The 17,783-nt window shown below is 34.5% G+C and overlaps 1 protein-coding gene and 1 long non-coding RNA gene across 2 annotated transcripts in view; one reads left to right on the forward strand and one right to left on the reverse strand.

The window, feature by feature from the left end:
* The window catches only part of LOC138332601 (uncharacterized), a 338,301-nt gene that overhangs the window by 273,695 nt on the left and 46,823 nt on the right, over positions 1 to 17,783 (forward strand). The gene's annotated exons all lie outside the window — the stretch shown is intronic.
* LOC138332578 (uncharacterized) lies at positions 3,142 to 9,462 on the reverse strand. Its single transcript, XR_011209843.1, has 2 exons — positions 9,247 to 9,462; positions 3,142 to 6,269 (listed from the first exon to the last, which is right to left on the reverse strand). It is a non-coding gene; the product is annotated as an uncharacterized lncRNA (long non-coding RNA).

Raw genomic sequence — 17,783 nt, forward strand, 5'->3', positions numbered from 1 at the left:
CGATTTTGACGTCGACGTTGTGTCAACATGTTCCCACAGAAGGGTCTGCAGGCTTTCAAACCGGCGCTACGCAAACGTCGGCGGACAGTAGAAACCTTCCATTGATACCTATCGTTGTTCTGGCCGTTTGGGAGGCAGCTTGGAAGCGACCACGGAGATGGGTGACCCGGATGTAACGGTCCTGTCGATCTGACGTCACTCATTGCTTCCCAGGTTGCGGTCTATCATTCCGAGCTTTTTCAACAATCGACCGCTTCACGGCCCGAGATCAAGTTCAGTTATGCGAATCATGATTGTATACAAAGGTAAGTTGCTCAAAGTTTTACATTATTAATTTGTTTGATATGAACAAAAAATTTAATTGAAAAATATTCAATTTAAAAGCGTTATATTTTCATCGGCGCTCAGTATATTATTTAGTAGAGATGACATTATGACATCCATATTAAGGTCTGCTTTAATTAAAGTAATTTGAAACAAAATATAGCAGCCTAAGTGTCTTAAAAATGGTTTTCAGATAAGATTGATCTGGGATTTGATTATTAATTTACCATGTTACAACTTATTTAAAGAAATATTTATCCAGACCCTGTGAACTTTGTTGAAGGCAAGTTTCTACAAATATTTTCAACCTATCTAAGTCAATAACTGAACAGATTATCGGCGATTCATGTGTTATGTACACGTGTTGGATCAAAAAGAGATGACTAATGATAGAATATAGTCCCTGCTCACTTAGATGCTCACTTGTTTGATTAATTAATGTCCTATTAATAGCCAGGGTCATGTAAGGACGGCTTTCCATTTATGAGATGTGCAGCGTGTATGTAGTGTGCAGTGCGTGTTTTGGGAGACTGCGGTATATTCATGTATAGATACACGATATATACCCGATTTCGGTTTATATTTAGCAAAGCTTCTTGACCACCTAAATCTATAGTCTGTACATAATTATAATTGCGCAAAACTCTAAAATTTGAACTAATGAAATCTTGAGCACATCCAGTTCTATACTTTTATAATCGGTCGCTTTGCCTGCCATGTTGTTGGGATTTCACATGGTTATAAATAGTCTGTTCACTTTGATTGGCTGACCAAAACGATTTACGTGTGTTGATTGGTTACTTGTTGTTGAAGAGTTCATGTGTGTAAGGGGTACCAGTGGGGAAATTATTGCAAAAAATTGTCATTAGATAAACCTAGAGAAGCCGAATGTTTTTCTGGTTGTCGGGCATTATTTTCAGAAATCACACAAGGCGGCGCTACACGTACTGAATAGAATAGAAGTTCGCAATCGGATGTGTGAGGTATGTAATGCTAATGACATTGAAGATGAATTTCACTTTATACTTATATGGAATTGTTACTCTGAATTAAGAAAAAAAATATTAAATCATATTATTATAGACGTCCTAGTGTGTTTAAATTGGTACTTTTATTATCAACCCAGAATATAGGGGAATTTAACAGGTTAGGAAAATATATAGATTTGGCTTTAAAGCTACGAGATAATTTAATTTCTAATTTAAGTTAATTAATATTCCAAGGTTTTGAAATGTGCATTATAAATGTTATGTTTTATGAAATGGTATATATACATAATTAATCATACAATGTATCTGTTTTGCTATGCAAAATGTAGTTATATGTTTGTCCAGCACTGTCTGCATTGTTTATGTCATATTCCACAGGAATCGCCTGTGTACTAACAGCATAATGTCTTCGTCCGCACCACTCTATGTTTGGCCTTCTTCAGGTTAGTGTCTATCCCTTTAAAGAAGGCTATACTTTTGACATTTGTTTAGTGCAAAACCTATCGGAGATGAAGACAGCATTGTAAAGTAATAGTGTATAGGACAGTTAGCAAATTAGTAATAGTGTATAGGACAGTTAGCAAATTAGTAATAGTGTATAGGACAGTTAGCAAATTAGTAATAGTGTATAGGACAGTTAGCAAATTAGTAATAGTGTATAGGACAGTTAGCAAATTAGTACCTAATAGTGTATAGGACAGTTAGCAAATTAGTAATAGTGTATAGGACAGTTAGCAAATTAGTAATAGTGTATAGGACAGTTAGCAAATTAGTAATAGTGTATAGGACAGTTAGCAAATTAGAAATTGGTTGCATCAAACCATCCTCAGATTATCTTTAGTATATGCATAATAACATATTTCTACCTACAGAGTTTATAAAGTGCACTTTGTCATGCTACAATGCATGCTGTTACAGTTGCTTTCGATATCATTATGAAACTGCTTGGATCAGATAACAGTTTACAGGAATATAATTTGATTTGTTAAAATGATTATTACGTTAATTTATGCATAAAAGCGTGCGCTCACGAAAGTTCAATGCATGACTAACATCACTGCTTAAATAGTTATTTTCACATTGGATTCTAATAATTAATGAGGGAGAGCATTTGCTAAATATTTCCCGCACTTTGTCCGGATCAATAGCACGAACACAGATAAGGACTTCAAATTAAGATCATGTGACGAAAACCATCATAATTATTCAATTATGTTAAATTATTATCACTGGTGATTTCATAACTAATTTGATCATTTTAACAGAAATCTTCACTAAAGCGGAACATTGTTTGACACAAGTTAGAGAGACAAGAACGTATGCTATACCACCTCCAGGTACATGGGCTATGCTTTAGAACGAGATACGGGAAATACACCGTAATTTTCTCTCTTAGTTAGCAAATTCCAGACCATGATTGTATATATGGTACAATAGGTGTATGTGGATATATGCAATGACCTGTTTATATTCCGAATTTGCATATTACAGATTTATCTGCCCTTGCGGGTAAGTATTGATTGTGACGTCATGTGTTTGGGAGCGTAACGTCATACGTTTCGGAGAAAACGAAGTGAATTGCGCTCACAAAATAATGACGTAACAATCGATTCCTACGAGCAAGGGAGCTAACACTGTAACATGCAAAACGGAATAAATAGATATATGATGGTTTAATCAAAGCAACAAGGTGTCGACAAAACCTACACCCCAATCACGTAACGTGCAACATTATAGGAAAAAAACACCCTTATTTTTAACTAAAGATTTTTTTTTTTTCACATTCAACACACCACAGGAGAAAAAAAAATCCAACAAAACACGATGAAAGAATTCACAAAAATATTTATTTTTCTTGGTTACAGCCATCATAATCTTATGTAAATTACACAATTTACTGTTTTTAATTTGAGACGGCTTACTGATTACAAAATCACTTGCACGAGAATGGAATGAGAAAAATGGAGTTAATGATATTCAAGAAAACCGTTTTACCTTGTCATTTTCACCATATGGATAGCTGATAGTGTTGGAAAAATATCAAAATAAAGTTAGTCTAATTTTACCACATATAACTATATTATTGATTTTCTACTTTTGTATAATTGAAACAAAAACCTTGCCCTCAAATTTAACTTTAGGTCTACTATTTCAACAACGAATCAAAACGCCGAAATAATTATGCCATAAAAACACATGGTTAACACATGCTAGATACAAATAAACGACCAAAGAACACATCTTAATCTATTTGAACAACAGAAAACTTTTCATGAGGCACATTGCTGAAGTGAAAATATAATCGAAATTACCTACTAAAACGAAAGAAGCACAAATTGGTTCACGAAGCATGATGTTTAAATGAGCAATGCAAGTGATAATAGGACCCATAGCAGATAATCATAAATCAAATATCATTAAACTTTCTCTCACACACATAAAATCTCATTTTCGCTTCTTCTCTGGTGATCATCTTCTTTTCATTAACTGGGAGTCTGAACCAGACATCCACCAGGTCCTTAACAAGTCAGATCACTGAACTATCCTCATTAAAGATTATACAGGTTATTGACTTAGGGGAAATACACAACCGTCCATATATAGTATACAAATATAAAATGTAACATAATATCAGTCAAATACATCTCAAACTCGTTATATAGCCACACAGCTTAACGTTGTAGACTTTGTCTACCATAGACACAAACTCGCACACAAAACATATATACAGACACGCAAACACAAGTCCTGTATAGACATTTATATCACAAAGTATATGAAGCAAGTTTCATCCTTGTTGCTTAGGTTTGTAATACCTTCTACAGTAATGCAACATTAAATAGAAGTTTTTTTACTTTGTTGGAGAATTTGAGAAGAAGGAAAGTGGATGCCACTGATCTGATGTCCGTAGGATTTACAAGAGGCCATAAGATATTCAATTTACGTGGTCAAGATACAAAACAGGATAACATAGCCAAGATTAAAAGAAGGACCCAAAGTTGAAGCAATGGTGGGGACTGTTGCCAATTAGAGCCGAGAGACACATTTTAGTTTAACTTGGAGAACAGAGCTATATCAAATGATAAACACACCTTGTCCACCCTTTCCAATATATTCACGTGATCAGTCTGTCCACGACACATATTATAAAAGTATGGCATTTTTTCTAAGACACATATTCTAAACACGTGTCCACTCCTTCTATGACATATATTATTCACGCGTCCACTCTTTCTAAGACACATATTCACGCGTCCACACTTTCTGAAACACATATTATACATCAATTCTTTCAATCATATAAATGATATCTCTGAAAAGATATGCCTTTAGAAAAGCCAGGACACCACAAAAAGATTCAAGTACATTCAAGCATTTACTATTATAAACCGCGAACATTATTGCCCGCGAAAAAAGGTTAGTTAACAGTATACAATATATGTATTCACAGTCTCACACATACAAAGTAAATGTGGTGTATATCTTATACATTTTGAGGTTAAACTCCCTGCAATGCATTCAATTTCTTGCTTCATGACAATTATCTACTATGGACTAGTTACCCAGCTGTCTTCATAATGATATGCACTCGCACACCGTGTAGTACTTTTCAGCAATAGGAGACAATTTAAACTGACATGATCCTCAAATATGAGCTACAAACTTAGCATACGTCGAACGTCAGACATGAATCTGTTAGAATGTAATTTGTATTTGACAGTTGTAAAATTGATAAATTTTGATCCTTTCTTGGTCATCTTAATAGGGTTGTAATTTTTAACTTTTCACATGAACGGTCTTTCACTGCATGCAGCCAAAATATTTTACCCATACCTGTACACAGCACGCTCCACGAAGTATGATACAGAAAAAGACATTCGCCTGTACGCGAGCACATACTGATGGAAATTAATTAATGTTGTATGTGATACGCTGCTATTTCCATTAAACACATTGACCTCTCGTTCATGTTGATATGTACATTGAAATATGACATGAAGTCACAGCGAATGATAGGTCAGTGTGCGTACTGACAGATAAATACAGTAAAACATTATTTTCGCGTTGGATTTACTTTCGCTAATTTCGCGACCTAAATGAATTCGCGAAAGTTTATCTCCGCGAAATAAATTCTTCACCTTTTATATCGATAGAAAATTCCATTGATTTTTTATGCCCGCAAACTTGTTTTGTAATGGAAATCGGGAAATTTAATAGCCACGAAAGAGAGTTGATTTACAGTATAAACTTATCTTGTTCCATAGCTATGGAATAAAGTGGACAAGATCGTGATTTGATTGTTTTATGAAAGAAACCCTAAACACCAATTACGGTGATAATCAGTTAATCACCAGCGCTAACATTTAAATCTGGATATTGTACAAAATGGTCATGGTTGAGTGAATGGTCCAAGGGAAAGTTGATAATTATCTTTGGTGATCGAATCATGCAAATATAGATACAATAATGTAATTGCTTTACAGCTTGCCTGTACGTGCTTTGACGGCATTATTTCATTCTCAAAAAATACCTTTCGGTGATAATCAGACTTCAATAGGATATTCATTGAGTTCTTGTCGGAGTTATTCCTCTTTATTCGAAAAAGTTGATTAGCAGGAATATTGAAAGAGTTGCCTCTCTTCTGACGATAATATTGATTCATTCATCACTTTGATGTATGTGTGCGGCCATTGCATGCTTCCCTGACAGAGGATGACGTTTCTTTATGAATACATAACGTCACACAATGTTAGAAGTATTGCCAATCATTATAAACGTATTAGTCCTTTTCTAAGTTCGTACACACGTTATCTGTAAGGCGGAGTCCATAGAGTTTGCTGTGACATTAAATTTGAAGCCTTGACAACAGAACCGCGGGCCGTATATCATGTCCGTCTTGTTTGTGGTGAACACGACGTCGCCTTGGTTAGCACATTTAGTTACATGCTGGTTTGTCTGTAACACACAAAAATATCTGGTTAGTAGGGGGGTGGGGGAATATATTGATATATTTATTGTCATTTTACATGTACTCAGATTTGTTTAAATACATGTCGCGCAAAACTTATGGATATTGGCATTCGAAAAAAATGATATGATTTTACTACCAAATTGTATGAATTATTGGTTAATTAAAACTAGCTGATCTGTTTCGCTTCTAAGATTTTGTTTTGGAATCTCAAATGACGATTTTGGCATGTTTGACCAAAGATATCTCAATCCATTTAAGTTGAATTACAAGTCATAAAAATCCACAAAAGAATTAAAAAAAGTCAGATGAAACTGTATTCATTTGAGTTACTGGGAGAAAAGGCAAAGAAAAAAAGGCATTTCATCTTCACGCAATTCCTATTCAGACATTTCTTGGATAATTAAGCCTTGATATTCTGACGTCACACGCACTACAACTGGTTTTCCCTATCGGGATCTATATAAAATTAGAGAACAATACGTGTTAAATGAGAACAGTACACTGCGGGATGGTATCCTAGCAACAACAGTGACGCGCCAGACGTCGTGGGCTGACTCCATTACGTTGGGGAGATTTTACCGGAAATACTAAATAAAACCGTCAGAATGGTTTATATTACGGACATTAAGGCAGGTTTTTCTGTGAGGTGATATCCCATATGTAATGGGACAGATGACTGGTCTATTCTCACCACTCAGGCCAGGCTATTAAGTTGCATTTGTGTTGGTGTCATTTTCCGCACATTCCTTTAATGTAATAGTTTATACAGACTTCTAGTTTCAAAAGATGTAATAATTTCTGACCCATAGGAAGTTTACGGTTTCTGTTATTTATAAGTGCGAATTAGGATAATGCATATATAACTTAAGACCTATTTCTTATATTGTTTCTCAATGTTTTACACACGTTGAAATATGTAATAGTGCTTAAATCTCTTCAGCGATTTGATTTTCCTGTTGTTGTACAATCCTTATAAATATGGTTGAATACATGGTAATATAATAAAATCAGCAAACTTTTTTCTCGCCAGGCACTAGGACATGAGTAGACTGGTCACAAGTCTCTAGAATATTAAAAAAAATCAATAGAATTTGGCTTGATTATTTTTGTATCTACTACATGCCTGATTCTAGAGTTTTAAACTAGGGGGAGGTAATCTAGTAAAGAACTCTGCTGAGAAAGTCTTCTCAGCAACTTTGGGTCTGGTGGCCAGTCTAGGACATAAGCTGTCCTCTAAGAATCGTATGGCTTCAAAGATTTATGACGAAACTACTACTAACACATTCTTGCACAATGCTATTTTCCCCGACAAACAATTGAGCAATGGTCGATATTGGACTGTCAGAAATGTTTGCGGGTTTATATAAAACTGTCCGGGGTGTTAAGCAGTTGTGTAGCAATAATGCATGACGACTGGTTACAAGTACGCAGGCCTCTGTGTAGCATAACTAATATTTGGTGGCTAGCTCTAATCCATGTTAATACACCTGTATATTCTGGTCTTAAGTCACGGGTCATGAGTGATACTTGATACATGTATATATTGATATATTATATAATCATGCCACCTTCTCCCTTTCCTGGGACAACAATGAGTGCAATAGACATAGCGATATTGATAATTTACTTTATCGCTGCGTCATACACTTGTTTTCCATTTAATAATGAGCTCCAGCTGGAACGATATTGGTTACGAAATAGCTTTCATAATCAAATGATATTTGCTTTATTTTGGCGTCTGCGTTTTCAAATGGAATTGACACTGACATCTACAAATCTTGTAATCTACTAGGAATCTGTGCTACAGTAACGGGTAGTTACTGTCAAATAAATCCTTACATCAGTAACAAATATTGATTTTTGTATTGGTAGTAAAAGTACATTAACTAATTTCTATTTTACAATGCACGCATCAGCACCGACCCCGTAATCAGCTAGGAGTGTTCCATTTGTCATGTATATTTTTGTCGGAATATGATTTCAACTCAGTTGCCAAAACCAATAAAATAACATATAAATAAGTGTATTTTGGAAGCATTAATTTGTTAAATAATCTTTACTTAATCTACATTATCTGCCAGTTTGACATTCACTTGTCATGTTCCCATTCCATGAGATAGATTAATATTTCAACGACTTTTTATTTGCTAAGAGAACAGATATCTTCGCTTTATCACTTCAGATCTAATGCATGGGCATATCAGGGGGCACAATACGGCTAACAAAGAACAGACAGAACAATGTATTCCATCTAAATAACAAATTTTAGTTTTACTTCTCGTTTGTTAAAAGAAACATTCAGAAGAATAGTTTTAACCTTATGTGGTCGGGATGTACATTGATATAAACATATTTTATTTGCACGTTATACACAAATGGGATTACACACAAGTTGTAAACTTAAAATCCGTCTTCTCTCGTATGTATGAGTTACCAAGTAAGGAGATCATCGTTAACATTATTCGTTGCATACACCGCTGTGTTGATTGATGCGATTTAATTAGCTAAATAGAAACGTTATCCGGTCATTGAAAAATTAACGGCAACCTGTCCTATTGAAGAAAGGAGTATAAAGTTGTTGAATCGTTAGTTACCATGTAAGTCTAAAAGATGAATGACAATTATACCTACCTACAAAAGTTACAAAAATTGGAGATCATGATACATAGTTGATAACAACTTATCTGAACAACGAAATACGAAATTTATAGCAGCTTCAGCTACAGTACAATGACGTACGAAAACAAGTGGAGCTTTAGCTACAGAACATCGAAATATGAAAATAAATAACAGCTTTACCTACCGTATATGGAAATGCGAAATTAATTGCAACTTTAACTACAGTCTCTCATAGAGTGCATTACGGTCTTCAAATGACTGTGGAAACCGCAATGAACCCTGGGAGAGATTACTTTAACTACAGTAAAACGAAATACGAAAACAAAGAACAGCTTTACCTACCGTACAACGAAATACGAAATTAAGAGCAGCGTTGATGGGAATGGCAGCTACAGATTCATTCTCATCACAGCATAACATGGAGGCACATGGCATTTTGTCAGGTCGGTCCGAGGCGTACCCCAGCGTTCCATTACAGCACCTTGGTGGCCTTCTTCCCCCGGACCCTAGGTCATCAAAATCATCTGCATCGTCCCGACCCCGGAAACCTCTTTGTTCGTATGTCTGTAAAATGAAAACAATTATCATTGAATTCTACCTTAATTTTACTTTGGAACTTAATGTCATCACAAATTAAAACATCTACCACTAAAACTGTAGCAGTATTAATGATTTGTTTGTTTGATTAATTAACGTCCTATTCATAGCCAAGATCATGTAAGGACGGCCTCCCATGTATGTGGTTTGTAGCGCGTATGAAGTGTGCGGTGCGTGTTTTGGGAGACTGCGGTATATTCGTGTTGTGTCTTATCGTATGGTGGAACTATTAACCTTTTTATAGTGCTGTATCACTGAAACATAATATCGGAGACACCAAGCAAAACATCACATTATCACATTATACTGACAACGGCGAAACCAATTGTCTTACTCCCTGTATAAACTGAGCGCTAAGCTGGAGCAGAAACCTCGGCCAGGGGACAGAACGCAGAGCCTACCTCACAGAGGTGAACGTTCAACTGAAAGCCAAAAGTGAGGTGATGTTGAGGGATACGTTAGGAAGAATAAAGTCAAATTAGGAAGAAAAGAAAAGATAAGATCCTAAATTTAGTCACCAATAGGAGCAACAGCTACAATTCTAACGCCCTATATAGATACCTACTGGTTTGTGCATAACGTATTTAAATTGTTCTACAATGTTTTGACAGAGTTTAGGGTTGAATATGATATGCTGAACCAGAGGACAAAAGCGTTGCCTTAGACCTAAGTTTTAATATGAACTCACATTAGCCGCAATCAATGTTATACCCTAGTGTTGTTGATTTCTTAAAGAGCCAATTGCTTCATACACTGTAAAACATTTCTATAGGGGCATGATTTATTGAGTTACAAAAAAAATCAAAATTATTCTCAAAATCATTTCCTATGAAACTTTTCAATATGTATCAAGTATCCAGGCTCAGTACAAGGTATTTTTTCCATCCTTGTATTTCTAAATATCACAAATGATAGGAAATAACAGTTGATGGGGTATACTTGCTTCTCAAAAGTTCATCTCATGCTTGATGAGAGGTTATCATATTCCTCTGTGGTACCAGATGATCGAGGACATTTTCAATATTTGTTACAGAGAAATTGGAAGCCATAAAATGGCGCCAGCGTTTTCAAATGTCCGTCTATCAATCTGCATATATTAATATCTAATAGTTATGTTTCCTTATGAAATGTCAGTTTGGCGACTACCTGTGAATTATCTCTCCTTTTCACATATAGACTCAGACAAATAACAATGAATTATATATGCAACAAACATGCTTTATCAATATGTTTGCGGAAATTATGGCAGATTCAAATGTTATCTCTGCCACTTCCGAATACCATTAGAAAAGCATCATATTGGTGTAGCACTGCAAATGCTTTACTGATGAAGACCTTCATGTCAGATATGGTTTATGCTGTTATTGCTTTTACACGCTCGCAAGCGGAAGCTGATTCTCCTAGACCCCGGATGAGCTTCAGGAACCCCGGATGTATAAAGAGGTCAAGCTGGCGGGCAGGCCTAATGGCATGATTTATAATGGTCTTATGATTGCAGTGACAATTCCATCAGAAACATTCCGGGTCCATTTAGGGGCAGACGTCCCGCTGGGACCCAATAAGACCATTTAATCCACATTTCTCCTTACTTAGCAATAAATAACTGTTTCACATCTTCCAAGCCGGAGACTTCTCTGATCTCAAGCTCTTTAGCGCGGCTGTTGATAGGTTTGTTGTACAATTGGCACATCGACAGCAATAAAGGTTTGGCATACTTCGGAACAGTATAAATGTCACGTTCCTTTTTACTTTGACGTTTTATTGATATGAATGAGTGATTTAATGATTCAAATTTGTTGGAGCGTTTTACTTTTTCATGTTAGAACAATTGGTGTATGAATGCAGCGACGTAGAGACGAAATGAAATTTGTTTGATTTATTCTGTCTGAACTCCGCAATATAATCATACGTAAAATGTGTGTTCCGTGGGTTACAGGTATATGCAAATAGTGGTGATGCATTCTATTTTACAGAAACCAAGATTTATATTTTTTAAAGTATGAATCCACATCAAGTTTAATTTTTATGACAGCGATATATGGATAACAGAAAAAAATACTTGTTGATAAATATAAGAAATCATTTATTAGTGATTTTTAGAAGCAATGTCTATTTCTTGTTCAAAAGCGAAGATCTTTCGTTTTTTTAGATATACATCGTGGTTTTTACATCGTGGTTTCTTTTTTTATCAAATATTCTCGTTGGCGTTGCCGAAGAAACAAAACGACTTTACCGGTGCATGGTTCTATAATATTTTTATAATGAAAGATTCACCAAAACTGTGCAGATTTTCTATTTATATTTTGCCTTTTTTCACTGAGTTCAATTTTTTTTTATTTAGAGTCATTTTGCTTTTTATCATGTTTGAGCACAGATTCTAAGTTATGCATAGACTAGGCAAATAATAACAATACAAAAGAGAGTCTGTCAGATTCTTGCAATATTCAAATATTGAATTTGCCCTGCAATGTCTTATTGTCAAGACAATTTCCGTGTTTGTGATTAGTATGACTTTATTTTTTTGTATTGTTTTCATATTGTCACGTCATTGGAAGTCATTGGCCGTATCTGCTAATGATTAATGTTAGCTGCCAACGAATTTTTGAAAATGTTATTGATACTAAACGATTATGAAAATAAAAACAAATTGAATGAAAAAGCTTAGAATAAACAACAAACGCGCTATACATACCGCAGTTGAAATGTTATATGAACATTATGTTGTTTAATACAGAAGTAAAGCATAATATTATCCGAACAGGAAGTTATATTCAAAAGCGATCGGTCGAATCCATTACCAAGGACTGTCCCTGAGCGGCGTTTCCTACTAGTTAAGTGTCTCGCCTTCTTTAGCAGCGAGTCATTGTTGACTACACTGTAATAGTTTCACTTGAGCTGTTGAAAGCGGTGCCGTTATTTAATGGGTGTCATTTGTGAAAACCGAGCTATTTAAACATTTAAATTTAAAGGCTTGAGATCTAAAACCTTTTTACAAGTCTGACAGTTACAGTACATAGACAATCCGAGTAGTTGGAAATTATGGACTGAAATAGACATAAAAAAGTCACACTCACTAAATATTTGATAGGTGGTTTTTGAAAGATGGATCAAGTCCACAATACTGTAAACCAACTTATTTTCGCGTGCGATTTATTTTCGCGAATTTTGCGATCAAGGTAAATTCGTGAACGTTTATCTCCGCTAATTGATTTCTAAGATAATTCTTACACAATTAAATTCAAATATATCCCAATTCAATTTTAAATCCGCGACATTTGAAAAAAATGATATGGAGCTCGCGAAATTTAGTAACCGCGAAAGAAAGATGGTTTTTAGTATTAAGGAAATTGCTTAAATCTTGCCATTTTTGGTAGTATTTACTCGTTAAGAGAATTTTTTTTCCAATTGTTTGAGTTATAATTTATAATTAGAACGAAAGGAAATGAGCATTACACTGATTGGTTGTAAACGATAATTACCTTATTAAAACGTTATAATTATATAATATCGTCATTTATACTTATTAACTAAGGTTTTAATTGATAGCCACTTCTGTGTTGTGTGAACAGTCCCTCCCCAAACACAGTATCGTACACGGCCATTTTTCTTAAGACGGAAGCAATGCTTTGGTATTTCATCACTCGCAAATTCCATTGGAATTCCTAATTTAATTGTTGGCCCCGACATCCTCATTAATATAATTTTGCATGTCGGGGAAATCCCCAGATGGGACAAGGATGGGAAGACGTTGTCCTTGTCACAAATAATTAACATTTAAAAAAATACGTGCTTTAATGATCGCCATCGAAGGTTCAAGGTCAGGTTAGTGCTATAATACTTTGTTATCTTACGATATACGATGGAAAAAATCTCCGCATAGAATAAAGATGTGTTATTTTATTGCAGGTATGAAATATATTGTTTTCATTATTTTTTTATTACATGAGCCAAAATAAAAACCTATATTACGAGGAATAAATGTCATCTACCAATGCGAAAAAATTAGGTAGCTCTATCTAAGTCGTAACTTAATCAGGATTTAATCTTAATTTAGTATAGCACTGGGATCGCCCATAACCTTCAGATACGCATGGTTCTAACAAAATGGTACTGCGTATTTAAAATTAAATTGTGTGTATACATTCTTTTTTGAAAAGTATCAAATTATTTTGTGAATTGAAAGCACGAAATATCCAAGACATGCTTCGCTATCAACACATCAGGTATTTTCAAGGAGTGTTTCAAATTGGATCAATACTTTTATCTCGGTTATCAGTAAATATCACCATTGTTTATATGTATTGTTATGTAGGAAAACGCATTAATACGACAGTGTGTACGCCTGATACACACTGGGCGACATTTCTAGGTTTTATTTATCTCCGTTATGACGTGGAAACAGTTTTAGCTAAGATGGTATTAACTGTATAATAATGTCATTCAAACTAGTTCAGACATAATCGTTAAAACTCAAATGATATGAAAATTATATCGATATCGACATATACCATGAAGTACGTGTGGATGATTGTGAATATGGATTTGCAACTTTTATCCAGAACAGATCAGAAATAACATTGAAAAGGAGAATATTCTAGACACATTTTAAATCAATATTTGGTTATTAAAAATAATTAAAAAAATACCAGTTCTTTTCATTTTGAAAAAAAACAACACAAGGGAATAAAAAACAAGAACAACTAAAAATAAAACAAAACCTTGGAAATGTTGTGTCTTAATGACATAATAAAGCACGAGCAATCTGGTTGCCTACGCTTTTTATTGTTTTGTCATATCATTCAATTCTACTACCGACAAGGTCTTTTAAATCCAATTGAAAAAATCTTAAGTATGAAATATCGCGCTCCGAATGCCGATAAATTGTCGAAGAAGGTCACGAGATTAACAATATATTAAGTTTTACGACACTTTGTTTGAAAGTATGCCCGCCATGAAAATTCTATTTGTTTTGTTACCGTACATGCTGTTTTAGTTAAAACATTTTTTATGAGAAGAAGTAATGGTATTGGTCTGAAAGAAGGTGATAGAGTACAGAACAATGGCATAAAACTACTAGTTTGATATTCCTTAGCTTGGCTGTGGAAATGCGGTAGGGAAATATCTGATTCTCCGGAGGAGGGGGCTTCATAAGCAAATACTCTAATTTTGAAAGATGCTGTATCATATTTCATTTGAATAAGCGTTTAAAGATATAGTTTTGATGTTCATGGTTTTCTGAAATATAGCATAAACATCCTTTAAAGGTACCAGTGACGATAACATCCTAATCGAATGCACCAATAGCTCCCTATTGTGTGTATCCAGCCAAAATACGAATGATATTTGAAACATTTGATAAGTACATTGCCTCTATTGGAAGTGAGTTTTAAGTACAAAATCGATATACAAAATATATGTATGAAAACATTTGATTGCGATAGAAACTTCTTTAAAAAAGATTTATCAAACCTTAAATCAACCAATCAAATGTTTACAATGGTCATAAGATCTCATAAGTACCGATAGCCGCAGTACTTCGTCCTTGGTCGTTTGCTTCACTTTCGACAAAATATGGACGTCTATGTTCGTTTGTTTCCAAGTGATTAAGCTTCCTCGCAATGAAGTTATTTCCTATTCTGTGAAGACTTATTAACAAGTTGCCAATGCCATTCTTGTTAAAAAAACCGTTACAATAAGCACATGATCGCCCACAACGTGACGAGTCGTCCGTATTCTAACAATCTAAATAACATTGATCACGTTTGTATTTCTTATTTAGTTACAACTAAAACTCAAATTTGTATCAACTAATTCATTTGATTGCATAGTAACACAAAGCAGGGCCAGTTGACATTCAAGGAATAGTGGCCGTGTCCTATTGACAGCAGATGCAGATATGATGGGCCCTTATCGTGTTGTCGCTGCCTACGGGACGCTGGGTCACGTTACCATCACAACACTAGGATAGTAACCATGGTTATCGGTCCTCCTGGGACACAAGTTAGCGTCACAGTCACTGAGGATAGATCCGTAACCTTTGCAACAGAAAAGATGGGTGCACTTGGGATACTAAACCAACTTTATGGTCGTAAACCTATTTCCAATGTAGTTAACTCATGAAACCAAGGATAAGAGTAGAATTGAAAGCTTCCAGGCCTTATCAATGTGCATTGGGATTACAGAACTCTTCCTGGTCGGGAGGTAATAAAATGTAAACGGACGTGCATGTTAGTCCTGGTTTTGTGGTGTGTATACTGTATGCAATGTTAATTGGCTAAAAGGCTTATCAAGTATTGTAAGGATTCATTCAGATCAGTTGTTTTCAGGAGAAACACTTGCTTTTATCTTTCAACTACTCCAACATTTTAAACCTATGTGGTATCTGTTGATGCTTACAAGAAAATGTTTTCACTATATCATAAAAAAGTTTATATAACAATGCAATAAAATATCAATTTTCATTATCTAGGTTAGCTGGTTTCTGGGGGCACTCTACCCTTTAGTGGGCATGATAAATGGTTAAACGTTTTAAATGTATTTATAAAAAACGGAATTTGCATTTGAGATTTCAGTTTAGATGAATGCATAATAAATTTATCCAATTAGCCTTAATTTTTTTTCATCTGATTTTCAACAGGCAGTGTCGGTTACAAAGGATTGATCAAACCCAAAGCTACGTGGTGTTTTGAGTTTAAATGCAAACCTATTTAAAATAGCGATCTGTTACAGTTATATTGTCTCGGGTATGAGGTGAATATTTCTATTTGTCAGCCCTCGGCTGTTATCCCCTTCGTCAATGCGGTGAAAGATCTTTAGGTGCTTTGTTAAAGACAGAGACAAGATTTTAGTAACAGTAACAAAATTAACTCTCCTTTATATGTGTCATAACTGGACTAAATATTTGACATGCTCAGTTTTCTGTTGAAAACCACCAAGCTTGATAAGCTGTGAAAATCATTCAAATGGACACACAATGATTTCTTATAAGATACAACATAGAATTTATTCACGGAGAAACTCTTCTTTCAATGCCTAATGCAGGTTTAGATGCAAACATACTTACAAAAAACACTTAATAATTACATAATAAACATGTGAAATGAAATTGTGGACCACAATGTAATTGTCTGACCGTGGTACATACTGTATAATTATTTGTTGCATTATTGTCAAAAATCCTTATCAACTCTTATTTTATATACTTATGCACTGTACCTACTGTAATTCTCAACATATTGCTAACATGTTAAAAGCTCTTCTTGATTGTACATGAAAATTACGGCAGATATCACTAATAAAAATGACAAAGGTTTGCCATAGTTTTGAGAAAAAAATTCTCTGGCTTCAACACGTAACAGATACACGTAACACAGAACAACAAAGAAATCTTGTACTTCTAAGTAGCAAGCAGCTTGAAGTGTTTTGTATAAGATTGATAAACATGAAACATAACTTTCAGTCAATACAACGAAGTATACAAAGTAAATGCTATCTAGAAAACAAAGAGAGAAGGGTACGACGAAAATTGGTGTCATTTATACCACTTAATGTGTCCCAATAGAAGCACATAGCGAAATTGAGTTTCTCATTAGAACAAAGTATTACCTAGTTTTTTGTAATCCCAGTATTGCACGCGTATCTCTGGTAGAGGCAAATTGATCAATTTAGTTGTTTCTGCAGAATATAAAAATGACAATAGCCAAACACTTTAAGTACATTTAGAGAGGTGTGTCTGTGATATCTATTGACTACCGCCAGTTGAATATCCATTTATTGTTTAAATTCTCAAGAGGCCATGCTTGTTTTAATTTTATGCCTTTTTATTCTCGTTTTGAAAACTAATATTCGTGCTTAGTGTATAATACATACAGAAGTATTCTATTTTTTGTTGTAACTTAACAGTATCCAGTCAGTAGGGATTGGAATCTGTTTGTTCACTATGTGTTGTCTTGGTGACTTTGCTGTGAGTGATTTTTTCTTCGAGTTTACATAAAGTTTAGCTTATGGTTTCACTATTAATTTATTTATTTAATTTTATGTCAAATATTGACAAATTAACAATTATCTGGTGTTTTTTCCTTTTAGACAGCTCTATGTATTTACGTTTACATATGGTTAATTAGATGTAATTTTGATATATATTATACCTCAAAACAGTATCATATTATGTACCGAATGACAAAATGTATGAACAATTGTGTTGCATTTTTATAAATAGAAAGCATTTTATGAAATATACAACGGATATAGCTACTAAATATCTTTGGCAAACTATCAGTTGT

Source organism: Argopecten irradians, chromosome 1 (genome assembly GCF_041381155.1).
Source record: "Argopecten irradians isolate NY chromosome 1, Ai_NY, whole genome shotgun sequence".
NCBI lineage: Eukaryota > Metazoa > Mollusca > Bivalvia > Pectinida > Pectinidae > Argopecten > Argopecten irradians.